The sequence below is a fragment of the Rhinolophus ferrumequinum genome, chromosome 12 (genome assembly GCF_004115265.2).
Source record: "Rhinolophus ferrumequinum isolate MPI-CBG mRhiFer1 chromosome 12, mRhiFer1_v1.p, whole genome shotgun sequence".
In the NCBI taxonomy this organism is placed as follows: Eukaryota; Metazoa; Chordata; class Mammalia; order Chiroptera; family Rhinolophidae; genus Rhinolophus; species Rhinolophus ferrumequinum.
This window is the reverse complement of record NC_046295.1, coordinates 81,320,718-81,335,165: the sequence shown is the minus strand read 5'-3', so window position 1 is coordinate 81,335,165 and position 14,448 is coordinate 81,320,718.

Genomic DNA, 14,448 nt, shown 5'->3' with positions numbered 1-14,448 from the left:
GCGCGCCCGAGCCCGCAGCGGGCCTGACTCACTCACTTGATGCCACTGGAAGTTTGCAAGCAGGGACAGCCCTCGGCCCTCACCCACCCCCATGATGACCAGGCCGTGATTACTGGGCTCCAGGCCATTGTGCGTTCCATTACTGGGTTCAGAGGCTGTGTGACTCAGGCAGTGTGCCTCCCTTCTCTGGGCCTTGCTTCCCCCTCCATGAGACAGGATAAACCAGACCTCTGTGCTCCCGTTGAGCCCACTTGCCGAGGGGGACACAATGTGCAGACCTGACTCAGCAGCAGAGACGCAGCAGCCCAGACAGAGCCCTGGGCCTCTCCTCACCCAGCCCACTTTACAGCAAGACCCCTGCCAGCCCGGCCCACAGCTCCCTCTCATAGAGCTCCTGCCGACGACCAAGGACCGTACTGCAGAGGGACTGTCCCTAACCCATAGAGCCCCTGATGTCATGGAGGAAGTGGCAGAAGGCTTGCCGGTGGGGGCCAAGACACTGAAGGGGTGGAATTTTAAGAAAATGGGTTTGGGGGCTTTTGCGTGAGACTTGCCCACGTTCAGGTCCCCACTCCACTCTCTGACTGTGTGACATTGAGCAAGTCTCTCACCCTCTTTGAGCACATCAGTGGGTATTGAAAGAGCTATTCATACAAAGGATGTGGCACGGTGCCTGGCACACGTCACAGGCTTTGGGCATTTGTTGAACGACTGAATGAAAAGAATGAATGCGTGTGTCCGTGCCGGCTGACAGCACTCTGCAGGCTCCGTAATGGGGCCCACGCCTCAGTTTTGGGGGCGTAACTTGGGGCAGGGACCCCAGACACAACGTAGTGCGCGGCTGCCGAGAGCCCTGAGTTGAGAGTCCAGAGACCAGAGTCTCCTCCCACGCACGACTCCCGCCTTCTCCAGCCTGTTCCCTCACCCCTGACCTCAGATAATAACTCCCGGTGAGGACAGCAGGCTGGGGAGTGAATAGCCAAGTTCTCAGCCAGAGGAGGCCAGTCTGCGTAGCTCCTGTCCACCCAGTACAGCGGAGATGATTCAGATAAACTCATTTAAAATCTACATTTTGTTGCATTTTAGATTTTATACATGAAAAGTACGTAAAATGTCACAGAGCTGTTTACTTGACTGTAAGCTAACCCTCAATTAAAAAAAAATTGTTTTCAAATAAAAACACTAATACAGCTCAGCTCATCGGACAAAAAGCCATCAGCACAAAAATAGATAAACGTTTCACCCCATCCAATTCCCACTCCCCCGGGGGTGACCAATGTCAGAGCAAGAAGGCAGCCAGGAACTAGGGGTGCTTGGGGGGTTGGAGGACACTTCGTCACCTGGCATTTTTTCCCCTGGACACCTTTCTCTGCTGGGACACCAGGGATATTCAAGTGCTGCTCCGGTAGGAAGCTCAGGGGCCCCAGGACAGACAAAGCCCCGCAATGGGCACAGGGGGGCTTGGAAACGAGGCCCACCATCAGAGCCCACACGGCAGTACTTGGGGCTTCTTCCCGTCACACGCAGCCCCAAGGGGAGATGCTATAGCCCCCGGCCGAAGGATTCCCAGGACCCTCAGACAGAGTGGTCCTCAGGTCCACGGCCCCTCTCAGTCCAGGAAGCCCCCAGAAGCTGAGAGCAGAAGTGCCTCAGCCACGGGCTCTCCACAAGGACCCTCAAGAACCAATTGACCTTAAACGGAAATGGAAAACAGGACAGCAGAAGTCACACTGGGCCCCGAGGAAGGGAGTGCCACGTCCTCTTGATCCCCGGCTCTTCTTTTCGATCAATTCAAGGTACCACGGGAGGAAGAACAGCCACAGGGGAGATGGCGGGACGCCTCGTCTCTGCTCGCCTGTCTCCCTGGAAACTTCTGGTACAATGTAACAGCAAAGGATAAGGAAGGTTCTCTAAAGGGTAGAAGGGCACTGGCCTCATTGCTGACTGCCCGCCACGGTCCATCCCTTTGCCTCTGAGCATCCCTCCAACCTGTCCTTCTCCTGCTTCCACGGCCCACCTGGTCCAGGCCACGTCACCCTCGGTGACCACCCCCTCGGCCTCCAGCCCCCGCACAGCCGGCCTCAGCTCCAGCCCCCTTGCTGCTCACCTGTGAGTTTCTGTGCCAGGTTCCTTCCCCAGGAAATGCACACTCCACCGTCAGGAGCCACCTCCTCCTGGAAGCCTCCTCAGATGCCCCAGCTGAGTTGGGAGGTGCCGCTGTGCCCGCAGACCCTGTATGTGTACGTGTTCAGCCCCTCGCTCAGTCCTGTTGTTGCATGCTATCTGTCTGTCCCAACAGCTAACTTGGGCGTGGCAGACACGCGTGTCCCCTTGACGTAGGTCAGGAAGGCTCCGTTCTGTGCTAGGAAATTGCTGGCGAGTAACAGGAAAGGCGTCTGGAGAGATGGACCCCACAATGGCAAGCCCCCCCACACTCCCTCCCACACTTTTTGACTTGGAGCCTGAGAGTCCTGCATTCCGGAAGGGCTTCCAAGCCCTCTGTGCTCCTACTGTGTGCCAGAGCACCCCCCACCTACCCCCACCCCCGGCCCACAGTATCCAACACACACAAGGCCTCCCCGTCAGGACCTGAAAAGGCCTCCCCGTCAGGACCTGAAAAGGCCTCCAGGGGGAAGGCAGGACAACCCCCGACCACCACGCGCCCCGGGGTCACGGCCCCACCTAGGCGTCCGGATCCAGCACACACGGAACCCTCAGGAAATGTCTGCCGCACAGTTAGGCCCCAGGGCCCGGGGGACAGCAGCACTCAGACTTGTGAAGGAGGGATGAGCAGCCTCCACTGAGGCCCAGAGGTGACATGGAGCGGGGTGCCATCTTTTGGGGTGACGCGGTGGAGGGGTGGGGCTTGAGCTTGGCCCTGAGGGCCCTGGGCGGCCACGGAGGGCTCGAAGCCGAGGGCCACGGTCAGGCCGGTCGGGCCAGGGGCCCAGGCAGCTGCTGCCTCTGCAAACACACACTTGCATCGTCCCCACGCCCAGTGCAGAGGGCAGGCAGGAACCCCGACTTTGCCTTGGGGTGCGGGGCTCTTGCTATGTACACTGCCAACGTCCAGTTGGACTGATACGCTTGTCAACTTCAGGGCGAGCTGGGGCCCCCATTCCCACTCACTCCCAGGACTGGGCAACACCAGGCCACGCTCGCCCCCACCTGCTGCCCTCCGTGAGCTGGTGAAGGGAACACGGTTCTGCGGGGAGGGGAGCACCTCGGCTGGGTTCCAACGCGGAGGAGGGATCATAATGAAGAGGAAGGTAGGTAATAAGCCCCAGCGCCTGGCTGCGCCCCCTGCTCAGGCCCTCAGGTCAGATGCCCCCCAGGCCCCCAGGGTGGGGAGCGGGCAGAGGCGGGCAGCCCGGAGCTGGACTCCCAGCCTTGAACACGTGCTGCTGCCCTCCTTCCTTCCCTGAACAATGGACCCGGCCCTCCGGCTGGGCGAGGTGCTGGCCCCATCCGTAAAGGGACTAAAGGGACGACCCCATTACTGCCCTGGTGGGGCTGTCGCCAGGACTAAACGGGGCGCCTGCACCTGGAAGGTCGAGGCCGAGGTGGGTTCAGAGCCACACCGTCCACCACGCGCCGGCCACACTGGCCACGGAGCCCCCAAACTGAGACCCTGTGTGTGTGAACCGCACTCCTGATGGCAGACTTAGAGGGAAAAAGATGAACGCGTGAGGCCCTGTTTTCTATTCACTGCATGTTAGGTGTGTGTTAGGTAACATAAAATATATTACTGAAACTTATTTCACTGGTTTCTTTTTACCTTTTTTTTAATGTGGCTACTAGGAAATTTAAAATTGCGTTTGAGGCTCTCCTGGGTCTCGCGGCACCTCTGCTGCAGGGGCCCAGAAGCCGCTGCAGAGACCTGAATGTGTCTCTGCCGACAGAGGACCCAGGCTGGCACGGACACCCCTGGGAGGGCACCCAACCAGAGGCATGGTTACAGCAAAGGGGTGGGACTGTGGGAAGCAGCTTCCTGGGCGCTAAGGCCTGAACCCCACTGCTCGCAGGGGCTGTGGCCCCTGTGCCTACACCCCAGCTTCCAGGCTCCCTGCTTTGCGTTCTGGCATTCCTGGCTGCTGATTGCCAGGCCAACCTGGCAAGGCCTCCAGGTCCTTTATCCACTGGGGCCCAGCCTGAGCTGGATCCCTCAGGCCTCTCTTTGCACCAGATGGAAGGAGAGAGGGAGTGGAGTGGGGGTGGAGGGGCCAGAGCCCGACCCCAGGGTCCAAGTCACCCCACCAGCTGCTGCTACAGACCAGCAGCACCCACCCCTCAGCTGCCGCCCCCAGACTGCTAAAAAATAAATAACCAATTAGTACTTCGCTCCCCACAATCCTGCGACCTGTCACCCACCTCTATCTCTGGTTTTCTCCTCTCCCCTGATCTCCTTCTGCCAGTCTCTCTCTCTCCTTCCCGCCCTCTCTCTTTCTTCCTACCTCCCTCTCCCTCCCTCTCTTCCCCTCTCCCTTCTTCTCTCCTTCTCTGTCCTACCCTCCCCCCACCCCACAGGAGCACCGGTACAGACGGCAGCCAAGAAGTCCCTGCCCAAACCTTCCACATTACTCCCTCTTCCTCCCTCCCTTCTTCCTCCCTCCCCTCCCTCCCCTCCCCTGTCTTGCCCCTCCTTTCCCTGCCCCCCAGTAGCACTGGTGCAGAGGGAAGACACAGTAACAAATCTTCCACGTTATTCCCTCTCCTTTATTTACACCAGGCGCACAGTAGCAATTCAATCTGAAAAAGTGCCGTGTTTTCGGAGGCGTGCAGCCCGAGAAATTGATGTTTGTGTTAATCAATCTTGTAGGAGCCTGCAGGGCTGGAGAGGTGCCACACTAGAGATTTCTTCGATTGATTAATTGGATTCCGAGCAGGGAGGGATAGGGAGAAAATCAAACATTCTAAGTGCCTGAAAGCTTTGGAGACGGGCCAGGGTTCTGTCCCCCCACCCCGTCCACCCCACGCAGGCTGGTGGCAGGTCCAGAGGGTGCACTCCGCAGCCCAGACTCTGCAGAGGTGTTAGGAGCTTCTGGTGACCACCTCCCAGGGCCTGGGACAACCAGGAAGTGAGGGCGAGAAGTCTGGAAAAAGCACTCTGCGTTCAGAGATTGCATACAGGGCAAACTCAGAAAAGGACCCTGCCCGTGGCGCTCACTAGTGGGGTGGGATACACAGACCCACTTTACAGAAAAAACACTGAGGCTCCCACTGGAGCAAGACGGAGGCAAGACTTGAAACCAGACCATGCTCTGCACTGAGGGAAAATCACAATACCCTGTGAATTCAACCCTGTTCTTCTAGTCTGTCATCATCATGACTGGGCACCGATGCCATCTCGTTATCTAATGTGATCCTTGCAATCGTGACCCATCCTGCGGGCATCCTCCCCAACCCACAAACGCAAGAACTGGAGACCAGGGGCTGGCCACCCCTGAACAGCGAGAAGGCAGTCTGGTGATGGAGGATGGAGGAGGGGGGCGTCAGGAGGCATGGGGGTGCAGAGACCACCCAGGCAGCAGGAGGACTCCAGTCCTGCCTGGGCCTCTCACTTACTCTGTGGCTTGGGCACCTGGGCCCCATTGCCAAGCCTTAGCTTTCTCATCTGTAAAATGGGTCTGAAGAAAGACATCACCAGTGGCCACCACCCAAATGGCCAGGCAGACCTTGTTGGGAGCAAACATGATCTCTATCCAACTTGATGGAATGCACTGGAAACGGCTCCAGGACCCCCATCCTTGCCTGCCTTTGGGGAGCCCCCTGGGTTGGGTGAAAATGCACTGCCCTAGGGTCCTGTCCCCCTTGGATGCCCACGTGCTACCCTCTTCATGCTTGCTGTGCCCCCTCCGGGAGGACTCCCCCATGACACCCAGAGACCTGAGAGCTCAGGGAGGGGGCCAGGCCCTGGCGCTGCTCTGGACTGAAAAGGAAGTGGATTTGTAAGTCAAAGCTTTTTTAAAACTGCTAATTGGGTAAGTCTTACCCCATTTCCCTACACACACTTGCACGCACACACTCATGCTCACATATCTTTGATTTTCCAACAAACAAACAAAGCGTAATCTCTGTTACTGCACAGAATGTCCTGTTTAGGTTGACAAGAGCCAAGGGGATGACCCCAAATCGTCCCACCACGAAACGCATTTCCAGGAAGAGTTCAATGGCACGGACGAGGAACTTCGCCTGAAGGACCCGAGGAGCTCAGAGCTGCAGCTCAGCCGGCAGCACCCCCACCTGGCCAAGGGCTGCCCTTCCAACGTCCCCCACCCAACACAAGCCAAGACCACCACCACCAAGGAAATTGATTGTACATAAAAAAAAGTAATATTCAAATTAAAAAATTATAGGCAAAGCTAAAGGACAAAAGACAAACTTGGAAAAAATTTGCCATATGGCTGAAAAAGATTTCATATTATTAATATAGAAAGGGTTCCTACAAATGCGTAAAAAAGATGGCTATCCCATTAGAGGGAAAATGGGCAAAGTACGTGACGTAATTCACACTTTTAACTTCACGAAATTCAAAATGAGGACTCAGAAGAACAAAGTCATCTCTTAGCCCTCCAGAACTGGCAGTGACTTTTTTGTTAGCACCTGCAAATAATGAGATGGAGGGAAAGACACTCCGTTTCCCCCTCTGTTGTTCTGGAAGGAAACATGGCGATTGTCACACACACAAAATCCCATGTGGGGCCTTCCCTCTGATGTAGTGACTTCACATCTTGCTTTCTCCATCACAGAAGTGGGCAGGGATATTGTCTGAATGTTGGTGTTTGTTATGGGAAAAACAGTCAAAACAGCTTATAGTGGGAGGGAATAAATTATGGTATTTTTATACAGACACACACACACACACACACACACACACACAGTGAAAATGGAACAAAGATACACACCCAAATGTTGACACGGGTGGTCTCTGGGCGGTAGAATTGATCTCCTCTTTTTCACTTTTCTATGCTTTCTATTTTTTTGTATAACGAATCTGGTTTTTTTCTCATGAAAACTTAACACTAAAACTCATGGCTTTCCCAAAGCTCTCCAGAAGGCCCAGAAAGGAGTCCCAAAAGTCACCAGTTGTGTGTGACCAGCTGTGTGATCTCCTGCAGGTCACTCCACCCAGGGACCCTTACTTTTGAATGAGTCTTACCTGTGAAGGGAGTGGTGACACCTGACTCACCCACACCCTCTGGTCTCTGAGGGTGAAACTGGAGCAGAGCTGCAACCTGGCCCTCCTCTGGTGGCCAGTACGTGTCCCCAGCTCAGTTACAGGCAGTGGCCTTTGACACCACCAGGTCACCACCTTCTCACCGGATGAACTAATGCTCAACTTCCAGGACCAGTGGTGGGATATCGCCCAGCACCCCAGCACTGGACCTCATGGGCATGTGGCCACTCTGCATCCTGTTCCCACGTCACATCTGGCAAGGAAGTGAGACCGGCTCCAGCATGCCCATCCTTCAGGGACACCCCTGAGCACCAGAGTTCAGTTCAGTGCTGCCCAGGCAGGCCATGCCACTGTCCGGTGACCCCGGAGTGGCAAGAGTCCTGGAGAGACATCATTGCACAGAGGTGCTTCCTGAGGCCCCTCTGACTGCTCGCCAGGAAGCCCACTTCCCAGCTCCCTATCCCGGACCTGGTCCAGGGCGGGCAGGCGTGGGGACTGGCTCTCTCCCCGTCCTTGTTTTCTCCACCTGAGACAGGGAAATGGGGTGATAGACACTGAACTGGAGGTGACCGCAGACACCCAGGTGTAGGTGCTGGAGAGAGAGAGGTGTGGGTTCGCCAGCCCACGGAAGGAACTAGAAGCCTGGCCTGGAAGAAGCCTCTAAGGAGTGAGGACAGCTGGAGAGAGCCTGGGGTCTGCCAGCACTCAGAAGCCAAGGAAGAACGACAGCCCAGGGCACTGAGAAGGGAAGGTGTCTGGGGGAGGGGGTGGGGGAGGGGGTCTCAGAGGCCCCATGGAGGGAGGAAGGGGGAGGGGGAGCAGGGCGACCCAATGCTCCAGTCAGAGGGGATGGGGCCTACACCCCCACCGAGAATGGGGGAGCCAAGCTGGAGTGGAGGGGTTCCGGGGCAAACTGGGAGGGGGACCCGCAGTGCCTGATGTGGTCATTGCAAAGCCACATGAACTGGTCCCTTGGGCCCACCCTGGACACTGGCCTGCAAGGGAAGAGGAGCTTGAGGACCAGAATCCCAAGGTCAAGGGGCCAAGTGTGGAGGACGCTGGCTCCAGCTGAGCGGAGGCTACATCAGGGGTTACTCCAGGCCAAATAAATAAGAGAATTGAGCAGGAAGACGTTCCCTCCGGCCCATGAGCTGGCCCTGCAGGGAACCTGGGGCAGCACCAGGGACTGGCTGCTGGCTGGGGGCACTGTGGAAATGGAAAGTGGACGGGCTGTGGCCGCTTTGCAAAAAAGAAGGGCCCACAGCAACCCCTTCAGGCAGAAGGACTCTCACAAATCTAACCCAGGGACCAATTGCTGACTGACGGCTCTCCCCAGCCAGGAGCGCCCAACGTCCAGGGCTTGTCTTTTGGGGACGGTCTTCCTGCTGAGGCGGCACAGGGCAAAACACACAGTAGGTCTTCAACAACCACAGGTCCCTGAAGGATGTTTACAACTACCACTCGGCGAGGTTTTCCTGTGTCCCCCCAACAGCTCTGCAAGGTGGGCTCCATTTCTATCCCCTTTTCACAGTTGAGAAGAGGGGTAGAGAGGGGGTAAGGGCCCAGAGGCTCCTATGAAGTGGGGACAGGCTTCCCAGGGCACCTGGTCTGGCCGGCACAGCCCTGCACAGATGGACCATGTGGGCAGGAGCAAGGAGTCTGTGCTCACACTTCCAGGGTACACGTGCTGCCGTGTGGGGAGAGCGTGTGTCCAAGGAGCCCTAGTTCCACGGGCTGATGCTGGTGAAGGAAGATTGGGAAGCACAGGATGAGTAAAGGGGAGAGAACTGTTCCCTGAAGGACTTCTCAGAGCCTTTAGAGCTCTGCAAGCTGGCCCTCTGAGAAAACTGTGAGCAGAATTTCCCCCAAGTATTTGGCCACGGGTGACACCAGACCCACGGGTGGCTCTGGACGGAAGCCTCGGTTCCCTGTTACTGACCAGGGGCTAGCCGAGCTTCGCAGCTACCCAGAGATGACTCAAATCCATCTGTTCCCTCCTAGCTACGGGTCCTCTCTGAACCTCAGCTTTCTCTGTCCCATGGAGAAAACAATGCCCAGGTCCCATGAGCAAAAGTACCAAGTGTGAGCCCCTGGTTCCAGCCTGCGCACAGTAGGCCCTCAGAGGATAGGGTCGCCTTGGTCTGACTGGGTGAGGGCCAGCACCTCCCTCTTTCTCCTGAGTTAGCCATGCTCTCGCAGCACTTTTTAAACTGAATTCTTTCCAGTCTCATTTTTAAGGGTGAGTTTGGTGCCTCACACAAAGGATTTGTAAATACTTCAGCATTTTGAGCCCCGCACCACCCACCAGGCCAGAACCTGGAGGGACTGTTTTCCCTCCCCAAGCCCCACCTCTGGGGGGCTGAACGGGGCATGCTGCTGGGAGATGAGCAGGGACAATGGAGATGATGACCTTCACAGCAGGCTCTCTGGGGCCTTTTAATGGGGCTGGGGACCCTGGACCTCCCTCTGGCAGGAGATTCTCCAATAGGGGGGACCAGAGAAGCTGTCCCTACGTCACCTCCCTGCAGCCTTGTGGGAGCAGCCGGAATGCCAGCCAGGTGAGCCAGCTGCCGCTCCTCTCTGGCCATCTGTGCCTCAGTGTCTCCCTGTGAGACGTGGGCAGCAGGGCTGTGTGTGGACAAATGAGGCACAGGGTGTCCTGTTGGCCAAGGTGTCCCTGTGATGACTTATCTAATCATTTGTCTCCCCCTCCTGGAACCCCGAGGCCTGAGGCCCGAGAGGGCTGCACACACAGGTAGGAAACACGAGACACATGGACGCTGTCTGTCACCCTGGTCACACCCTCCCTGCTCCTGCAGCCACTAGCAGGGCTCCTGGAAGGTGCACACATGCCGCGTCCCCTCCTGTCATTCAGCCACAAACTAAATGAGCAGAGAAATAAAGCAGGACGTGCTGCCAGGCTGCCTCTGGGCCGATAAACAGAGCCAGAGAGCGGCAGCCCGAGAAAATTCTGAAGGGTGGATGACCTGGGTCTGCGTCCCTCCCTTCCTCCCTCGGGCCCTCAGGACACTGGGGCCTGGGTATTTATATCCTGGAGGAAGGGCAGCCCTGCTTGGCCCATCAGAGCTTCCGGCCCATCCAGGCCACGGGGCCAGGGCAGAATCGGAGCTGTGGAGGCCGCCTGGTCACGCAAGAGAGGCCTAAGGCCAAACGTCAACCCTGGGAAAGCTCCGTCCCCTCCTCCCTCCGCACGTCCGGGGGTCAGTGGTCACTTTATTAATAGCAGTCCCTGAAGAGAGGCCACTCCCCCTGGATGGTTATCGCCTCCCTGCTGGCTTGGAGGAGTGACCTGGGGACATCCCTCGGAGGGACCCACGGAGCCCTTGGGAGTGACGGCAGGGGGACATCACCACGCTGACCATAGGACACGCAGAGGGAAAAAAGCAGGTTTCAAACATCCCATTTTCTCCCTCCCACCATCAACCACAAGACAGCACTCCCTTCATACCAGCTCTTGGGGCCAAAGAAACCGCACTTTGTTCTTAGAGCGGCGTGCCCACCCTCAGAAACTCTGGAAGGAGAGAGGAAAGTGTCTGCATCACAAAGAATGTCCTGTTTTAGACCATCTGGGCCCATTACGACAGAGAAAAATCTGGAAAGTTATTCACCAAAAAGGCCTTATCTGGAGCTTCCCTCCCTCCCTGGACACCGAATCTCTTGACAGAGTTGCCTGCTGCCAGGAAGAATTGCGAGACCGTGAAATAGGCCACAGAGATTACTGGTAGCCCTGCCTGGGCGTCCTCCAGGTCATCTCAAAGCAAGCTTACAACGCTGCAATCACAGGAAACAGGACACTGATAATAACACGAATGGTTCCTGTCTGTAGAAACGCAAGAACTCGTGCCCACCACACGGGTGGTTGGTGAGATGAGGGCTGTTTTGCTCCTGGGGGGTTTTCAGTGTGTACTCGATGAACAGGCATTCCGTCTACAGTAATAGAGGAAAAACTAACTTTGGAAAGATCTAATGCCAAGAGAAGCATCCAGGCTACACCTGGAGGTTTTGCAGATTGTGCACCTGTCAGGAACCCCACCCTCACCTCTGCATGGCCACCAGCCCCGGCACCTCTCAGCATTTCCCAGGGCCTCTGAGAGCCCAAGAGCCTGGGCTCTAGACGCCACTACCATCCACACCTGGGGTGTCACCTTCACAGGCATCTCATCCGTGCCCCGAGCCTCGGTTTCTCTGTCTAGAAAATGGGACAGTAATAGCCAACCTCTACAGTGCTCTGAGCTCCAGTGTCATGGGGGAGGAAACTGAGGCACGGGGCAGTTAGGCGACTTGCCCAAAGTCACAGAGAAGCCATACTGGGAGCTAAGAAAATTGGCTTTGCTCCAGGGGCTGAGGCTTAACGGTGAGATGCTTAGTGCCCAGGGCCTGGCTCCCGGGCTGGTTCTTCCATGGCCGCGCACGGACGCTGAGAGGTGCGACGCCGCCCCCTGGTGGACGCTCTTGGAATTGCCGAGCGTGGCGCCCCAGGACGGGGCCAGTGTTCCCCACCTACCCGGCACTGCTTCCCGAGAGGAGCCACTGGCCGGCATGGATACCCAAGCCTTAGGTCACCCCTCCCCACAGAGAGCAAAGCGCAGGCGGGGGGCAGGAACCCTAGACCACCCCAAGGCCGGCAGGATGGGCTGGGGGCCAGAGGCATCCACAGGCCAGGGCTGCCCGATTCCAACGGCTTGGTCTGTGTGGTGGCCGTCAGCAGTGACCTTCAAGCTGCCTCTCTGGGCCCCAGCAGTCACTCTGAAAGGCTCGTGACGGCCCCAGGAGGGTCTCAGGTCACAGAGGTCTTCCGTTCCAAAAGGCAATGAGTCCTCGGGGCCTGTCACTGTTCCTGGGAATGTCACTTCTCTCCCCTCCCAGCTGAGAACCTCCCAGGAACCTGGAAAGGCCCTCGAGGCTGGCTGGCCAGCAGGCAGAGGTCTGTGAACTGGAGGTAAATAGGATGGGGGCCAGGTTCCCCGACTGCCACCACACCCCCACTCCACGCAGCCACGGACACTGCCAGCAAGATGTGTGTGTCTCCAAGGGAAGTTCTCCAAATCACGACTTAGCTTTAATCTCACCACCAAATTCTGCAGTTAAGCTTCTCCCATATCTGGCTCAGCCCTTCCTCATGGCTGCCGGGAACTCCCAATAGGGGACAGCCAACACACCCAGGCCATCTGCACGACTGGGCAGAGTAAATGCCCACATCTGTGGGCCCCAACTGGCCTCAGTCTTCCGTGCAGTTGCCTGAGACCTGACTCTAACATTTCTCCAGCTCAGCACAGAGACTTCACCAGGGGTCTGGAAAGCCCTCCACAGCCACCTGTGCCTGGAGCTGGGCACTGTGCTCAGGAAGAAACAGGCTCTCTGCTCTGAATGACATGGGGCACTGCCTGAGGTCACCACTCAGCAGACATGCGTTCGGTGCTTCCCAGGGGGCCAGTCGGGGATGTGGCCGGATGGACTGGAGTGAAGCTGGTTGGCAAAGCCAAGCGCTCGAGCTGTGCCTGCAAATCCAGTGGCTGCCGCCAGCGGGTGCTCAGCCCGAGCGCTGGCTGGTTTGGATCACCCCAGGTACTACCTGACATTCCAACTTCCTCCGTCTTTAGCTTTTCTCCTCTTCCTCCTCCGTGTTCTTCCCTTCCCTGGGCCCTTTTCCCCTCCTGCACTTTTTTCCTTTCGAGAACACAGACCTCCATCCCACCAGCCCACTAACCAAGACAGATGACTTAAATGACACTCCCCACTCCAATGTCTCATTTTCACAAGCTCCAGGGCCTGCTGATAAGCTCTGCTTTTTAAAGGGGGGTGGGGAAGGACTCTGCAGTTTTGTTTAACACAGAATTTCCCAAACAAGTGTCTTCCCTTTCTTCCACAGGGCATCTCAAGGGACGACTGAAGCCGCCCCAAAGTGGAGCACTCTGGGAAATGCTGCCTCGTGGACAATTGACAAGACCCCCTCCCGTTACCAGTAAATGCAGCTTATGAACCCAGGTCAGTGCCGGTCCCAGGAGGGAGCTGCCGCCTTCGGGTTCTTCCCACCTGGTCATCCTGACCCTGTGCAGACCCTCAAGCTGCCTTCCCTCCAGTCACCCTTTGCCTTATTGTCCACACTCTTCCCACATCTTGTGTCATTGCTTAGTCCCCTGGAAGAGGTGGAGTCATCTACTCTGCACCCAGAGCAAAGACAGGCTGCCAAGATGGAGTACAAAAAGGGTTTTTTGTGAGTGCAGATTCCTAGGCCTGATTACAGACCCCCATATTCAGACTGGCGGTGGCCGAGAAATCTGCATTTTAACCCCACATCGTTGAGGGGCCTGGTCTGGGATTCTGGAGGCGCCAGCTGCCCCTTCTTTCCAAGCCCATGGGGACGAGGAGCTTGAAGACCCAAGGGAAGGGGGAGGCCGCACATGGCCTGGCCGTGGGCGGGAGACATCACTGGGACTGGGCCACCTCGGATGGAGCCTCCCACATGACCAGATGCAAGGGGCTCAACAGGTCCGAGGCAGGAGGCTCATGACACAGGGGAGTTGGGAACGAGTGGACAAGACAGCATAGACTCCCCTAACCCTCACTCCACAGCCTGGCTCAAACCCACCAGAGGTGCAATCTCACACGTTACCCAATCTCTTTGGCCTCTGTATCTTCCGCTATAAAACGGGTGCTGATGGTACCTTCAGGGTGGGAGCTGGGGAGTGGCGTGAGGGATACCTGTGCAGGCCTTGGCACACAGTAGGTACTCAGTAAGGACTCCAGTCCAGCAGGCACTCACCGTGCATGGTACAACTTGCTAGCCCAGGGGACTAGACTATGTCACAGCCTCACCGCTGCTTGGCGCCCAGGCCAGGCGGGGGGGCAAAGGCAGGAACCGGAGGAGCCCAGAGTGCTGAGGAATGAAGGGACTTCTCAGAAAGTCAGGGGCACAGTGACCCTGAAAATGAGGCCAAGGTCTGGAGATTTGGCGGAGACACCTCCAGGTAAAAAGATGGCAGAGTTCTGCCACGGGAGTTCACACACGAGAACCGTGGAAAGTCGCTGAGCACAGCTCCAAAAGCAGCCTGTGCTTAGTGAGGACTCACAGGCCCTGAATGCTGGGGACCCAGGAGGCCCCGGCTTTCTGGGAGGAGGAAGGCTGGCGGACAACGCAGTGACTGCCGACAGGACCCATGCCTCTTGGAGCTCGCTCAGCAACAGAACCACAAAACTGAGGGTTCACTGTCCGGGCTGCAGGGTGACGCCAGCCTCAGGCCACACAACGG